This window comes from Lynx rufus, unplaced genomic scaffold (genome assembly GCF_022079265.1).
Source record: "Lynx rufus isolate CCGP_SWC_20201006 ecotype Redwood Valley unplaced genomic scaffold, mLynRuf1.p SCAF_3, whole genome shotgun sequence".
Taxonomy (NCBI): Eukaryota; Metazoa; Chordata; class Mammalia; order Carnivora; family Felidae; genus Lynx; species Lynx rufus.
The window spans coordinates 126,302,622-126,320,509 of record NW_025814845.1 but is presented as its reverse complement, the minus strand read 5'-3'; the positions used below and the strand labels follow the sequence as shown (position 1 = coordinate 126,320,509).

The 17,888-nt window shown below is 38.9% G+C and overlaps 1 pseudogene; it reads left to right on the top strand.

The window, feature by feature from the left end:
- Nucleotides 1-205: 205 nt before the first annotated feature.
- LOC124521297 (40S ribosomal protein S12-like) lies at nt 206-618 on the top strand (annotated as a pseudogene).
- Nucleotides 619-17,888: the final 17,270 nt, after the last annotated feature.

The window sequence follows — 17,888 nt, the reverse complement described above, 5'->3', positions numbered from 1 at the left end:
CACCCCAGATGGCTAGTCTAAACCAGTCATAGTTATTCTATTGCCTTGCCAGCAATCGGTTCCAAATTTTCATGTGACCAATTGTACCAGGATTCATAGAAATACTTCCTCACTCCTGCTCTTTCCCTGCTGCTGGGTTGTGCGGGGGGTGGGGGGTGCTCCAGTGTAGTCAAGATTTGGCTTCACCCATAAGTCAACACCAGCCATGGCTGAGGAAGGCTTTGCTGTTGGAGGCGTAATGAAGGTTAATACTGCTTTACAAGAGGTGCTAAAGATGGCCTTCATCCACGATGCCCTAGCACGTGGAATTCGCAAATCTGCCAAAGCCTTAGACAAGTGCCAAGCCCATCTTTGTGTGCTTGCATCCAACTGTGGTGGCCCTATGTATGTTAAGTTGGTGGAGGCCCCGTTGTACTGAACACCAGATCAACCAAATTAAGGTTGATGACAACAAGAAACTAGGAAAGCTAGGTAGGCTTCTGTAACACTGACAGAGAGGGAAAACCCCATTAAGTGGTTGGTTGCAGTTGTATGGTGGTTAAGGACTATGGCAAAGAGTCTCAGGCCAAGGATGTCATCAAGGAATACTTCAAATGCAAGAAATGAACAAATAAAAAAGTTGATTCTTTTTCCAAATAAATAAATAAATAAATAAATAAATAAATAAAAATACTTCCTCACTCCTGAGAGTGGTATTCTTTCTCTGGATGTTGGCATACCTTAGTTATGATGCCAAGAATTTCTGATACCATCTTTTTATTGCCTGAGGATGAAGCTGTTACCTAAAGGATGAAGCTCTTGACAAAGAGCTACAAAGTAAACAGATAGCAAAGTAAAGAGATGAAAAAACACTGGATCCTTAATGACATTGTTAGGGAACTGCATCTATCAACCCCGCCCTACCTCTGAACTCCCTTGTTACATGACATAATAAGTTTCCTTATTGTTTGGGTATTATTCACAGTATGAGTGGGTTTTATTCATTATTAATAGCCAAAACGTTCTAACTGTTCTACTAAATGTTAGCACCACTTGGCAACACCGCGTTTCCCCAGATGCTGGTAAAATGATTTTTTCAATTTATCCTGTATTATCCAGTGTAGTTAGAGAACACGCTGGAGAATATTCATGGCTCCAAAATTTTTTAAACTCTCCCAGATACCTAGTCCTCAATGGCCTGTCAGGATTCGTTTCTGTCAAAAGCTGCTATTCTCTTCCTTTCATCCAGGTACTCCACTGACCTCCACTGCACACTCACTCAGGTCAGGTTTGAGAATCCTTAACAGGAAACGCATAGGGGCACCTGGGTGGCTCAGTTGGGTTAGGCGTTTGACTTCAGCTCAGGTCATGATCTCACCATTCGTGAGTTAGAGCCCCACTCTGGGCTCTGTGCTGACAGCTTGAAGCCTGGAGCCTGCTTTGAATTCTGTGTCTCCCTCTCTCTCTGCCCCTCCCCAGCTCACACTCAGTCTCTCCCTTTCAAAAATAAATAAATATTAAAAAAAAACAAAACAGGAAGCACATAAAGTTCTTTCCTTAATAGGAAGCATATAAAGCATATAAAATGTGTTAAGATCCTGCTTTGTGCTGTTGCCTGTAACTGTTACCTGAACTCTGCTTAAGTCCTGAACTCTTTTGACTAGACTGCTTGGAATACATTTCTGCCTTCATTTGGCCCTTCTCCCTCGTGTTAACTGACGCAAGTTAAAGAGACTTCCTCCAAACTCACCTGTAAGAGCCCCCTTATTACTTAAGCTTCATCTGCCTACCTGAATTCCTATTCTGTTCCTTCTCTGACTTTTGGTGGCCTTGTGTTTATTTAGAGAAAGGTAAAATTTATATATAAGAAGAAAATGAATAGTCCAAAGTATATTGAAGAAGTATTTTAACAGGAGTGACCACAACAGTGATTCATAGTTTCTTTATGCCCATTTTCTTTTTTGAGGGAAGGAGAATTTATAAGCTGTTAACTTTGTATGCTCCACATGAACTGTTGTAAAAGTTGCAGATGCATATTGAATTTAGTGGTTTCCTTTTTTTTTTTTTTTTTTTTTTTTACGTACCAAAGATTCCAAAGAGAGAAGAGAAATTAGCCAGAAAGGGTTACTTCCAGAGCAACTTTTATTAAAATATCATTAGCAACAGTTCAGTATATAAAGTTAATGACTTCTTTAATATATCCTCTTGTCATTTATAGACACCAGTCCGTTAACCTGAGTGAGTAATCACCTCTGTTTTCCCTTCAGTTAAGCTTAGTTTTAGGGGTAAGCCAGACTTTTCTCTGGCTTGTGTTTATAAAATGATTTCTTGCAATCTGCTTTATGTGCATTTACACATATGAAAAGAGATCTAAATATATTACAGAGCCTTTACTTTTATATATTAACTATGTGAAATTTACTTTCCTAGCCATCAAAATATTTCTTGTTTTAATTATCAGTTAGGTTCTCGTGTTCTTCTTGTAATACACTCTTGAATTACTTTCCTACCTGCTATAAAATTCTTTGAAACTATTCATTATGTGTTAGGAAAACATTTTGGAGATCCAGATCTCCAAAGGCTTTTTTATAAAAAGCAATTTATCATCAACATTAAAAAGTTTTTTTTCTAAGGATAGTATTAAGAAAGTAAAAAAACAACTCAAAGAATGGGAGAAAATATTTGTAGCTCATATATTTGATAAGGGACTTGTATGCAGAATATATAAAGAACCCGTATACTCAGTAATAAAAAGGCAAATAACCCAATTAAAAATAGTCAACAATGTTTTAGCAGACTCTATTCTTTCTTTTTGTTTTATTAATGTTTATTTATTTTTGAAAGAGAGAGAGAGAGCGTGGGAGAGGGGGGCAGAGAGAGAGGGAGACACGGAACTCGAAGCAGGCTCCAGGCTCCGAGCTGTCAGCACAAAGGCTGACTCAGGGCTCGAACTCATGAATGGTGAGATCATGACTAGAACTGAAGTTGGACACTTAACCAAGTGAGTCACCCAGGTGCCCCTAGGAGGTAATTTAAAAAAAAAAAAATGCATTAGAGACAAAAGAAATAAAATGTCTGATATAATTCTTGCCCTTAGATTCAAGGGACAGAGTGCAAAACCAATTGCTTTGTGAAACAAATGTAATCTTTTTGGTTTTGTGGTGGTTTTTTTTTTTAGTGGTTTTTTTTTTTTTTGGTGTTTATTTAATTTTTGAGTGAGAGAGAGAGCCTGCACACAAGCAGGGGAGGGGCAGAGAAAGAAGGGGACAGAGGACCTGAGGACAGCCCCATGCAGGGCTTGAACCCACAAACGGCGAGATTGTGACCTGAGACAAAGTTGGATGTTCAGCTGTCTGAGCCACCCAGGTTCTCCTCTTATTGTGTTTTTTTTTTTTTAATTTTTTTAACATTTTATTTTTGAGACAGGGAGAGACAGAGCATGAACAGGGGAGGGTCAGAGAGAGGGAGACACAGAATCTGAAACAGGCTCCAGGCTCTGAGCTGTCAGCACAGAGCCTGATGCGGGGCTCGAACCCACGGACCGCGAGATCATGACCTGAGCCGAAGCCAGCCGCTTAACTGACTGAGCCACCCAGGCGCCCCACCTCTTATTGTGTTTTAATTGACTAGAAGCTCAATGTGAACCATTGTCATAAAACCATTATTCAATCTTAGGCTGCATTTATAGAAAGGTGATATTCACAACTGAAGTAGGCAGTTAGTCCCCAATGCCTCCTGTCCTCTGATGTTCAATGTCTATGTGTAATCCTGTAAACTGGACCTGCTGACTCAATTGTAACAAATAGAATATGGCAGAAGTGATGGGATACTCCTTCTGAAATTATATTCTAAAGAGACTGGTCTTTCGTGCATGCTCTGTCGCTCTCCCTCCTTCCCTCCTTTCTTCCTTCCCTCCTGGGGATCACTTGCTCTAGAGTGAGCAAGTTGTCTGATGCATCATGATGTGAGCAGTCTTATGGAGAGACTCATGTGGTGTGATGAGGAATTGAGGCCCTCAATTCAATGGCCCATGAGAAAGTTCAGCCTTCTAAAAACCACATGAGTGAGTTTAAAAGAGATCTTTCATCCCCACTTGAGTCTTGAGATGACTACAGCCCTAGTTGATGACCTAACTGCAACCTGATGAGAAACTTTGAATCAGAATCACTCAGCCAAACCCTTTCCAAATTCTTAACCCGCAGAATTATGAGTTAATAAATGTTTATTGCTGTTTTAAAGTTGTCCAATTTGGGGGTAATTTGTTACACAGGAAAAGTTAATGGAAGGAAAATGGAGGAGTAGAACATGGAACTCAGTACCCAGACCACATCTAGAACATTTACTTTCTTCAGTTCTGAGTACTGTCTTTAAGCATGTTGACAATCTGGAATGTATTGGGGACGTGTAATAAGGGCTGTGAAGGAGCTAGAAACCATGTCACAAAAGGGATCCTTGAGTGAACTCAGGACATTAGGATAGGAAAAAAATAAATGTAGGGGAGGAATGTGATAGCTACTTTCAAGCATCATAAAATTCTATGAAAGAGTTGCTAGAATCATGGAACTTAAGAGCTATATGAGGTATCCAATGCTGCAGCCCCTCATTTTATAAATCAAAAAGGTGAGACTCAAAGTGGTTATGATTCTGACAATGTCACATGGCTAGTTACTGGTTAACTTGATAATATAACTCTGGATGCCTGAATGAAAAGCACTTGTGCCTTTTGTAGTTTCAGGAATTTATGGATAAAACCTATAGGAAAGCCAACTTTAATTACTTGTGAAGAAAACCTTTCTAGCACCTGGAGCTCTTTTAAGAATGCAATGACAGGTGGGGCGCCTAGGTAGCTCAGTCGGTTAAATGTCCGACTCTTGATTTCAGCTCAGGTCATGATCTCATGGTTGGTGAGATGGAGCCCCAAGCTGGGTTCTGCACTGACAATGCAGAACCTGCTTGGGACTCTTTCTCTCTCTCTGCCTCTCCCCTTCACACACTCACACGTGTGTGCACACTTGTTCTCTCTTAAAATAAATAAATAAATATTTTAAAAAAGAATGCAGTCACAGCTATGTGATGCAGTGGGCTCTCTTATATTGACAGTGTTTAAAACAAATGACCTGGATATCTGCTTAATTAGATATTAAGTTGAATCAGATTACTTCCAAGCTCCAAACCAAGTCTAATATGGTTTCCATATTAATTTTAAGGTTTAAAAGAATATAAACAGACTAATGTTTACCGTGACAGTAAAAACAGAATTTTAGGATCTTGAAAACAAAACTCCCTTTATAGAAATAAGCAGTACATGTCCATTAAAGAACACCAGAATAGGGGTGCCTGCATGGCTCAATCGGTTAAGTGTCCGACTTTGGCTCAGGTCATGATCTCAAAGTTTCTGAGTTTGAACCCTGCATCAAACTCTGTGCTGACAGCACAGAGCCTGCTTCATATCTTCTGTCTTCCTCTTTCTCTGCCTGTCCCCTGCTCATGCACGCTTTCTGTCTCTCTCAAAAATAAACATTAAAAAAAAAACAGCACCTGAATAATGAAAAGTATAGCATAGCAAATATAGTCAATAGCCAATAATAATATAACTTTGTATGGTGACAGATGGTAACTAAACTTATTGTGGTGTGCATTTCATAATAATATATAGTTCTCAAATCACTATGTTGTATACCTGAAACTAATATGATATTGTATGTCAACTGTATTTCAATTAGAAAAAAAAAAAAAAAAAGAATACCAGAATAAAATGCAGGCACAGAAACTATTGCCAAATTAAGAGTAAAGAATGAAAACAAAGAACGTTGCCTTTCAAGAAACACAAAGAGAAGAAAAAAAGCATACATTTTTACATGTGGATTATTCGTAGAAATGGAAAGGGACACTACAGTGAGATATACCCTATGAACTAGAGTGTAGAACATATTCTTATCCTATTTACATCATAACGAACAGGTTTAGGAGTTACTAGTGTTGGACAGTGGGTAATCAGCGTGGAACTTCTATGTATAACTCTGGGTAATCAGCGTGGAACTTCTATGTATAACTCCCTCTAAAGATAATTAAAAATCAGGAGATGGGTAGGCTAAGAGATAATTCCTACAATTAATGTGCTGTATAGACAGCACAAGTGCATATCACCAGCACTTTTAACACCCACAATAAGACAACAAGGAGTTAAGCAGCTCAACTAGAGCAAAGATTGTAAGTTACACTTAACAATTATGTAAGAAGTGCTTTTTAAAACAACAATCATGAGTGTTTTTTCATTTATCAGATCTTTGGAAATAAAAAAATAATTACAGTCTGATTCAAGTTGCTTTTTAGTTATAAATATCTCTCACCCATAAAATGCTTTGATAAATAGTGATACATTATTTAGACATATATTCAGAACATTTATCAACCCAGAGGCTCATATTCATGACAGAATGTGGTCTTCTCCATCTCAGTAATGGCAACTGAATTCTGGTAGTTTGCTTTAGAATTATCCTCAAGTTCCCTCTTGCTGTCATATTCCTCATCTAAAACTTATCAGCTCTATCTTCAAAATATATTCAGGGGGCACCTGGGTGGCTCAGTCAGTTGGCCATCTGACTCTTGATTTCGGCTCAGGTCATGATCCCAGGGTCATGGGATTAAGTCCGGTGTCAGGCTATGTGCTGAGAATGGAGCCTGCTTGAGAGTCAGTCTCTCTCTCTCTCTCTCTCTCTCCCCCCCCCCCGCCCCTCTCCCCTGCTTGTGCTCCCTCTCTCTCTAAAATAAAAAATAAACAAGTAAATAAAACAAACCAAAATCCAAAACAGGGACATCAAAATATCATTGTATTTCAACAAGTAGTCTCAAAGTCAAAGGTAAACATTTACTTAAGATTGCCACAATTGATTTTAAAAGTAAATCTGAGGGGTACCTGGGTGTCTCATTTGGTAAAGTGTCCAATTCTTGGTTTCAGCTCAGATCATGATCTCACAGTTTCATGAGTTTGAACCCCGTATTTGGCTCTGCACTGGCATTGAGTGGAGCCTGCTTGGGATTCTCTCTCTCTCACTCTCTCTCTGTCCCTCCCCAACTTGCACTGTCTCAGTCTCTCTCAAAATAAGTAAATAAATAAACTGAAAAGTAAATAAATAAAAAATAAAAAGTAAATCTGAATATATACTTCAGTGTTTTAAAAAGGGTAAATAGTAGAAACACCTAGGTGGCTGAGTTGGTTAAGTGTCTGACTTTGGCTCAGGTCATCATCTTGCAATTCGTGAGTTTGAAGTGCAGAACCTGCTTGGGATCCTCTGTTGCCTTCTCCCTCTGCCCCTCCTTCTCTCACATGTTCTCTCTCAAAAACAAACATTAAAAAAGTAGTGTAAATAGTATTTGAGATTGTTAAATTAGTGGCAACATTAGATCTTCTGATTTTTATTATACTTTTAATAAATGACTTAAGTAAATAATGTTATTAATATATTTGGTGTTTATTTGAATAGTTTATAGAATTATGAATTCTATATTCATATAGAGCAAATATTTCTACTTTTTAATATTTATAATGTAACCAAGCATATTGCCTATACGTCAGGGGAAAAGAAAACCTACATAATGCAAAATCATGTTTCATTATGCTTATTTAAGAGGAAATTGCTTTCTGTTTTTTATAAAGCAGCAGTATTATATCATTTGATTTCCTTTGGAATGGAATGTTCTATGAGTATAGGACAGATTAGGGTTTTTGTTTTTTGTTCGGTCTAAATGTTTGTATTTGAATCAGATAGTTGCACTAGGAGAGATGAAGTTTTATAAACACCTTGAATTTGATTCACATCTGAAATCAAAGTTGGTAATACAATAGAAGCATCTTTTAATAAAATGCAGAAATAGCTTCAATAAAATGTATATTTAATTTTTTTGGTTTTTAGATATTTTGGGTTTTTTTGCTGTTATTGTTGTTTATTTTTGAGGGAGAGAGCAGGGGAGGGGCAGAGAGGGGGGGACAGAGGATCCAGAGGGCTCTGCACTGCTGATCATGGCCTGAGACAAAGTTGGATGACTAATTGACCGAGTCACCCAGGTGCCCCAAAAGAGTGACATCAGCCATTTGGAGATGCCAGGGATTGAACCCGGGACCTCACACATGCGAAGCATGTGCTCTACCACTGAGCTGTATCCTCCCAGCCATTTTTTAGATTTTTTTTTTATTGTGAAATGTATCCTTTAAATGGAACAATGTATAAGCCACATATGCATGGTTTTAAATAATCATGATAAATCCATGTACCTGGGTGAAGAAATAGCATTACTGCTACCAGTGCTCTGTGTGCCCCTCCACATAACATCTTCCTCTTTCTCCCCAGAGGCAGCTTGATTTTGCGTCCACCATTCATTTGCTTTTCCCCACCATCTGTGTGTGTGTGTGTGTGTGTGTGTGTGTATGTATATATATATATATAATCAGTAAAGAATATATTACTTAGTTTTGAAAACTAGAGTAGCAATCACAAAACTAGTTGCATAAGGAAAAAGCAATATTATCATGATTTGTTGAAGGCAGTCAGGAGAAAACATACTGAATGGAGTCTCTGGGTCATAGTCTGGTTTCAGCTCCTCTGAGAGTTTACAAGAGACTTCCTCTTTCTACAGTGACTCCTGGGAAACAGAGAGCTTATTAGAATCCACCTATCCAACATGCATGTAGTGTGAAGAAGATACTGGTCACAGAGTTGAAGCTTGATCAGAGAGTACTGCTCTGTAGTTTCTACTTTTAACTCCTATGGGCTACCTCTAGGTCTTAGCACTAAGTCAAGCCTAAATCCTTTTGAAATGATGGTCCTCAGATGAAGAAGAGAGCAGAAACTTCATCAACACATGATCAAGACCAGCCAAACCCAGGGAAGAAGGTGAGTCAGGCTCACCCAGGTACTCTATCATACCCTAAAAGAGGGTATAATGGCAGAGGATTTTGATGATGACAGTGTTGATCATGTCTGATTCTGTAGTCATACTTCCCCATCTAGACTGGTTACCTCCATGTGTGGGGCACCGTTGTTAATTGAGATTCCCTTTCCCGTGTTTTGGATTTTTACTCCCTGTATTTCATGTCTTCCTGTCTCTTGGTTTATTCTCTCATATTGATGAAGCACATCCTCTAGTAGCTTCTTAGGAAAAGATACATGAGAAATAAATAGGGACTTTGAATGTCGGAAAATATTTTTGTTCAATCCTCATTCTTGATTGATAATTTCTGAGGACAGGATTCTAGGTTGGAGATTGTTTTGTTTAGAATTTTGCATATATTTCTCTTGCTCTTGAAAGACTATTGTCTTGCTTCCACAGCTGCTGTGGAAAAGTCCAAAGCTGTTATGTCTCTTTATCCTTTGTGTATAACCAATCTGTTTACTTTTGCTCCTCAAAGCTAGTAGAATCCTTTCTCTGTCTAGGTGTCCTGAAATTTCAGAATGGGTGACTTGGTATGAATCTTTGTCTGTTTTCTTTGGCACTTGGTGGGTTTTTTGAATCTGGAAACCAAGACTATAAACTCTGGTAATTTTTCTCGAATTATTTTCATTATTTCCTGTGCTCCACTTTTTCTTTTTCTTCAGTTTTCTTATCTTTTTTTCTACTATTTCCCATCTCTGTTTTTTCTCTTTTTTTTTTTTTCAACGTTTTTTATTTATTTTTGGGACAGAGAGAGACAGAGCATGAACAGGGGAGGGGCAGAGAGAGAGGGAGACACAGAATCGGAAACAGGCTCCAGGCTCCGAGCCATCAGCCCAGAGCCCGACGCGGGGCTCGAACTCACGGACTGCGAGATTGTGACCTGGCTGAAGTCGGACGTTTAACCGACTGCGCCACCCAGGCGCCCCTGTTTTTTCTCTTTTACTTTCAGAAGTGCTTTCTTCAACTTTATCTTCTAACCCACCTTTTAGGGTTGTGTTTTTTGTTTTTGTTTATCAATCAAACTTTTAATTCCCAATGACTCATTTTTGTTCTCTGAGAATTCCTATTCTTGTTTCATGGATGCTATATATTTTTTTCAATAACTCTAAAATTAATGACATTTTTTCCCTTTGAAAGTTTGCTTCCCCCGATTGCCTTTTTTTTTTTCCTGTTTGTATTTGTACACCATATCTTTCACATTAGAAAATTTCCTTAGGGTGCCTGGTTAGCTCAGTTGGTTAAGTGTCTACTCTTGATTTTGGCTCAGGTCATGATCTCATGGTTCGTGAGTTTGAGCCCCACATCAGGCTCCATGCTGACAGCAAGGAGCCTGCTTGAGATTCTCTCTCTGCCTTTCCCCTGTTCATGCTCTCTCTCTCTCAAAATTAAATAAACTTAAAAAGAAAAGAAGAGAAGAGAAAAGAAGAAAAGAAAAGAAAGGAAAAGAAAAGAAAAAATTCCCTCAATTACTGGTAATCCTTTACTGCATGACCCCATGATTAAGCATAAGGGACTAAAAAACTCATTGAATGTGCTCAATATGGGGTTTAGTGTCTACACTTTACTGTAGGGTGACTTGGGTGGGCAAATTTAACTCTTGGGTTAGATTCACCAGGAAAGAGATGTCCAGTCTCCCACCAGGTAGATAAGTGCCTGGTTGCTAGCATTCTGGACACTAAGTAAGTGCCCAGGGAATGGGGTTGTTCTCTGCAACTAGTATTCAATATACATATTTGGTAAGTCTACCTGTTGCAATACAAGATCTATCCCCTCAACTTCACCAGGGACTTTCATAGTCTGGAAACATTAAGTTTTACTTTTTTCAGAGAATAAATGTCTGATCAATCCTAGGCTTGGAAAGGAGCAGTTGCTCCCTAGTGAAAAGGAGAGATCAAACTGCTTTTACTGTAGTATTCCTAACTGTAAGTTTCAGTTGCCACCACTTCCCATGTCTTTTGAGGATCCTGTAGAATAAATTGAATTGGTTTTCTTTTTTTTTTTAATGTCTGTATTAAAAAAAATTTTTTTTAATCTTTATTTCTTTTTGAGAGAGACACAGAGTGTGAGCAGGGGAGGAGCAGAGAGAGAGGGAGACACAGAATCAGAAGCAGACTCCAGGCCCTGAGCTGTCAGCACAGAGCCCGACACGGGGCTTGAACTTAGGAACCGTGAGATCATGACCTGAGCTGAAGTCGGACGCTGAACCGACTGAGCCACCCAGGCACCCCTAATGTTTATTTAGTTTTGAGAGAGAGAGCACATGTGCACGAGTTGGGGAGGGGCAGAGAGAGGGGAGGGGGGCAGGCAATCCAAAGCTGGGCTCAAACTCACGAACCAGGGCTCCAACTCACAAGCCACAAGATCATGACCTGGGTTAAAGTTGGAACAAATGAGCCACCCAGGCGCCAGGAGTTGGTTTTCAATTTCCCTACTGATGTCTTGGGAGTCAGGATGCTTGCATCTAAGTCAGTTACTGTTGGTCTTCTATGTTTTCAGCTTCCAAAATTTGATGCTGCTGTTTTCCCTTTACTTCCTTAGTTTCAGTGGTATTTGAGAAAGAGACTGAAATGCATGCCTCCATTTCAACTGCCATTCTAACTCAGAAATATAGCAAGTGTTTTCTTTCTTTCTCTCTCTCTCTCTCTCTTTTAGTTTATTTATTTTTAAATAATCTTTACAACCAACATGGGGCTCGAACTCACAACCCCGAGATCAAGAGTTGCATGCTTCTCTGACTGAGCCAGCCAGGCACCCCAGGAAATGTTTTCCTAATTCATTTAATCTCATTTAGTTATAAGATTATACTATAGTTTAGGTTTGCACTAATTCTTTGCCTCTTTTGTTGCTAGAGGTGGGAAGTTTAGGGATTTGTCTTTTAGAATCATTACTTAGCAAGACATATGTGAGGTTTGACTGACACTGTTTGCTAAATTTTTAAAATTTTAACTTTATTTATTTTGAGAGAGAGTGTGCGTGCACGCATGTGAGCGGGGGAGGGGCAGAGAGAGATGCAGAGAGAACCCCAAGCAGACTCTGAGCTGTCAGCACAGAGCGCCACAGGGGGCTAGAACCCACAAACCAAACCGTGAGATCATGACCTGGGCCAAAATCAAATGTCCAACATTTAACTGACCGAGCCACCCAAGTGCTCCTGTTTGCTAAATTTCTTTACATCTTTCTCAATCGAATGTCATTATTCCTTGGGATAAGAACTAGCTGTAAAGAAAGATGGTGAAGCATTCGTTCCTGGCTCTGTAGGGTTACTACTTTGGTATACTAAGAGGTGAGCTTTTGTCTAGCAGTTTTTTTTTTTTTTCCATAAAAACTTACCTATTATACGTATGACTTCTTTAAGGCCCTGGTGTCCTCTAGATGACGTGAGCAGTAATGAATTCACAGATAAAATTAACAGAGTGACTTACAGTTAAAATTGTTTGTGTGCTAAGAAAACCTTTAATGACTAATCCCAATGTTGACTTTTTAGGTGTGGTAGAATACTGATGGGGAGATTATTTTGATCCTATTATATCACATCACTTCTATGTAGGCTCAGGCTATATTAGGATTCAATGAAATATTCCTAATTGTTAATGTATCCCCAAATTTCACAAATAAGAGCTGAAATTGTTTTTCCTTTATTATAATTTATCCCTATTTTTATATAAATTTCTCAAAAAAAATGCTAATTTACTTTTATTGCATAACATGTAAAGAAATAGTATCAAATGCTTTTGTCATCTCTGACCACATGAAAATTCATTATTTTATAAAAAGTGAAAGTGATGAATTTTACAAAGCTGGGCTTTTGTGGTATGTGAGAAAGAGTAACTGAAATTCTTACTGAAACCTTGCATTAGAGTCAAAGACAAATGTCTCTGCAAGGTGGCTTCTAAATATACACGGGGCACATAGTTATTAGTGACTATCTGAGCAAGTTCAGTTCAAATGAAGCTAATGAAAGAAAAGGGCAAGGAACTGAAAGCAGAAATTTGTACTTTTCACATTTGGATTTTATGTGTCTATTTCTGGATCAGTCAGGAAGGGAAGCATTTTGAGATAAGATACTTTTTATGCTTAATACATTCTACACATGGAAAAAAAGATATACCCTTCTTTCTTTGATCTAATACTACCATAAAATTTCAATCCTCTGTAAAACAAATCTGAAGCCTAAAGTGAACGCTACAGTTTAACGTAGCAAATGTTTTCATTAAGACTTTCTCCTGATTATATTTATTTTTGCCTCCATTTTTTTCATTCTGTAAGATAAAGTATTAGTCCAAAAAAACCTAAGAAATTATATATTATTATTTTTACTTTATTTGAGTCTAGGGAAAAACTCAATTATATAAAAGTACACTTAACCTGTGTGTGCCAGTTGTATGCGTACTGATCAATGGCCAAAACAAAACATAGATATCTCTCCCCATATTTCATAAGTAAAAATTTTCTGTAATAATCAAGGAGACTGATGTTCAAGTTATTCCAAAGAATAGAAGAGTTGAAAGCTGGAAAAAGTTATTAGAATTACCTATAAAATTGGTCTTATTTAGACTTTTGTGCAATTTCTGCTGTTCAAAGACATTTATAGAATTACCTCAATAAAAGAAAATGTGTGCCTGTGTGTCAAACACAAATTAAAGTAGAGTTAGACAAGCAGTCAATTAATAAATACTTCTAGTTTTTATCAGCCAGGCACTTTTCTAGGAGCTGGGAATTAGGTGGGATCAAAATGGAGGCCAGTTTCTAGGAAATTTCTTTTCAGTGAGGGAAGGCAAAATTCTTAGGATTCCTGCTCTTATTAGTGAGGAAACTCAGTACTGAATACCTACTAATACCAGGCCCAGTATGTGCCCTGGAGGTGTCAAGATTCGCCACACAGTCGTTGCCTTTAGGTTGCTCACTTGTTTATGGTTGAGTTAGAAACAAAACAGTAGTCTAAATAGTTATAACTGAAGGCATTGAAAAAATCTCCACATCCACTTATTCTACTCTAATTTATGATTTCATCACATTATTCGTCTGTAAAATGGGGGAAATATGGCTTCATTTGTAGCTTTGTTGTGTGTATTAAATTACATCACGTAGCAGTGAGGACCCTGGGCAGCCAAGCTCCTGACTGGCTCAGTGACTCTATCTCAGCAGTAGCAATCCTATTTCATGCCTCAGCAGACTGACAAATTACTACATGTCCTGGAGTTTCAGGGCCACTTGTGATATTTAAAACTTCAAATGTTAAATTGTGGGATGCCAGGTCCATGCGGTAAATACTATGTTTATAGTAAAAACAGGTTGTCATGAAGGTCTATAAACAAGACACCTGAGTCGGGGAGAGGGGTGGGTGCAAGGAATCCTGAGGTGAGATCTAAAGGAGTTAGTCTGATGGTGGAGGAAGGAACTGGCATTTAAAGCAGAAGAGATTGGCGTTCCTGGGTGGCTCAGTTGATTGACAACCGACTTCAGCTCAGGTTCAGTTCAGTTCAGGTTCAGCTCGAGGTTTGGGAGTTAGAGCCAAGCATTGGGCTCGCTGCTGTCAGTGCGGAGCCTGCTTTGGAGATCCTCTGTCCCCCCTTTCTCTGCCCTTCTTCTGCTCAGACTCTCTCTCAAAAATAAATAAACTTAAAAAAAAAAAAAAAAAGCAGAAGACATTGGGGAAGTAGGTGGAGGCCAGAGGAGAAGCTGGTGCTTTAGAGGAGTCACAGGTATTTCAGTGTAACTAGGTCCTGAGCCAGGATTTTAACCCCTTTTTGTGCCACAGCCGACTTTGCTCATCTGGTAAAGCCAATGAACCCTTCCCAGAGTAAAGTTATTAAATGTAAAAAGTTGGAAACTATTATATTTCTGCACAGTTATCAGAATATTTAAAATATGAATGCAACACATGTCTTTATTAATCCATTAAAAATAAGGTCCAACAGTGAGTAAAATAACCAGTAATAATTTCACAGTAGCAATGAGAATGAACAATGTTTCGAGATATCTCCAACAACTGGAATGTGTTATAAAAATATCTGATTTCTACTGGTCATAAAATCACAAACATTGTTAATAGTACTGTGGTTTATAGTTTACATTCATAACTAGAGGAATTTCTAAATTTCAATTAGAAATCAGTAAAAATAAAGGTTTTTTTGGAGTTCCTCAGTTTCCTGGGGTATCGTCCATCTACACTGTTTGTTTTTCTCTTGTTTAAAAAAAAAAGATTTTTGGGGGCTTCTGGGCAGTGCAGTCAGTTGGGCATCTGACCTAGGCTCTTGTGGTTCGTGGGTTTGAGTCCTGCATCAGGCTTTGTGCTGACAGCTTGGAGCCTGGAGCCTGCTTGGGATTCTGTGTCTCCCTCTCTCTCTCTGCCCCTCCCCCACTTGCACTCTGTCTCTCTCAAAAATATATAGACATTAAAAAAAAAATTTTTGTTTTCTCATTCACGTTCAATTTGCAACAGGCTCCAATTTATGAACCCTTGGTTTTTAGGCTGTTTAACTTCTCTTTTTTTCTTTATGTTAAAAAAAATTTTAATGTTTATTATTTTTGAGAGAGACAGAGAATGAAAGAGAGAGAGCAAGCAGGGGAAGGTCAGAGAGAGAGGGAGACACAGAATCTGAAGCAGGCTCCAAGCTCTAAGCTGTGAGCACAGAGCCCAATGCAGGGCTTGAACTCATGAGTCATGAGATCATGACCTGAGCTGAAGTTGGAGGCTCAACTGACTGAGCCACCCAGGCACCCCTTCAGTCTAAATTCTTTATTGTGACTCACAAATCCCTCCAGTATGGCTCTCTTTCCACCTCCTTACTCTTGATTCCTTTCCTAGTCAATCAATTTGTCCAACACAATTTTCTCTTGCCTTCCCACTTACTGTTTTTTTCTGACAGGAATCTTCTTCCTTGACTCTGCCCCTTCTCTGCTTGCTAAGCTCCTTAGTCTTAGTCATCCCTTCCTGCAGAAATCTGATTTCTCCTTAAGGTTCCTGGCCTCACAGTGTTTACATCACACTGGGGTAGGCAGATAATTGTAACACAGTGTGAGAACTGCTTTGTTTACTCTTTTACCTCCAGGGCTTACAAGTGCCAAGTGGCCAAGTGCCGGGACTAGTACCTGCTAAGTGCTAAGTGCGTAAGTGTTACACAACTCTGGAGGGTGCCATTCACACTGTATTCTAAGTGAATGGTCCTCCCCCTCCCCCAGTTGTGTAACCAGCCCAACCTGATAGTATTTTATTGATGAATAAACAAATGAATGAATGAGTGGCCTTGCCTGGGTGAGGAAAAGTGCTGCAGAGACTGAAATTTAGGCAGGAATCATTCTTGGATTATGTGTACTGTTGTTTTTTTTTTTTTTTTTAATTAGCCATCCTAAATTTTCTTTTTTTTTATTTTTATTTGTAGACTAGAAGAGATGGACATTTCAAGGTGCTAAAAGAGCCACTTGTTCTGATCATAAAAGTATTATAAGCTCATTTGTAGGAAACTTGAAAAATGTGGCAAAATATACAAAAATAAAATATCCCATGACTGGATGTAACTATCTTGAAGAATTTTATATCAATGGAGCAAATATTTTCTTTTTTTTCTTTTTTTTTTTAACGTTTATTTATTTTTGAGACAGAGAGAGACAGAGCATGAATGGGGGGAGGGCCAGAGAAAGAGGGAGACACAGAATCCGAAACAGGCTCCAGGCTCTGAGCTGTCAGCACAGAGCCCGACGCAGGGCTTGAACTCATGGACTGCGAGATCGTGAGCTGAGCCGAAGTCGGATGCTTAACCGACTGAGCCACCCAGGCGCCCCTAAATATTTTCTGAACATAAAATATGAGTAAGGCACTGGGTTTGACACTCTGTGGAATATAAAGATGTATTGGACACCAATTCCATGATTCAGGCACTTACAGATTATTGGGGAGATCAGAAACATCTAGAAACTTAATACAAGCTACTAAGGATATGTGACTAAAGAGAGCTGCGGTTAATTAGAGTAAATTTTTTAAAGGTAAATTAGGTCATGTTATGTTCCTGCTTAAAATCTTTAATGGATTTTCTGGGTGACTGGGTGGCTCAGTCGTTAAGCATCTGACTTCCGGTCAGGTCATGATCTCAAGGTTCCTGAGCTCAAATCCTGCATTAGGTGAACTTGTGCCCTGCTTTGGGTGAGCTCTGCTTCTTTCTCTCTCTCTGCCCCTTGGTCACTTGTGCCCTCTCTCTCTCAAAAAAATTTTTTTTAATGGATTCTCAAATTTATTTTAATTTTAATTAAATAAATTGTTATTGGGATAGAATTCACATACCATAAATTCCCTTTTCAAAGAACACAATTCACAAAGTTGTGCATACATCTCTCATTGGATTTTATTTTATTATTATTTTTAAAAATTTTTAGTTAAATTTCAGTTAACATACAGTGTACTATTAACTTCAGTGTAAAATATAGTGACTCAACACTTCCAGACAACACCTGCATCACAGCAGGTGCACTCTTTTTTTTAAATGTTTTCTTTTTTTTTTTTTTTTCAACGTTTATTTATTTTTGGGACAGAGAGAGACAGAGCATGAACGGGGGAGGGGCAGAGAGAGAGACACAGAATCGGAAACAGGCCCCAGGCTCCGGGCCATCAGCCCAGAGCCGGACACGGGGCTCGAACTCACGGACTGCGAGATCGTGACCTGGCTGAAGTCGGACGCTTAACCGACTGCGCCACCCAGGCGCCCCACAGCAGGTGCACTCTTAATCTCCGTCACCTATTTCACCCGTCCCCTCCACCTACCCCACTTCTGGCAACCATCAGTTTGTTCTCTATCTCATTGGATTTTAAATAAAATCCAGACTCCTAACAATGGCCTATAGTTTTGTATAATCTGGCTCCTGTCTGCATCTTTCCAATTATTTCATGACACATTTGCCTTTGCAATTACTATTTCCTTACCCTAGCGTCCTGGAATACTTTTTCTACGTACATTTGACATGGCTGGCTGATCTTGAGGGCCTCA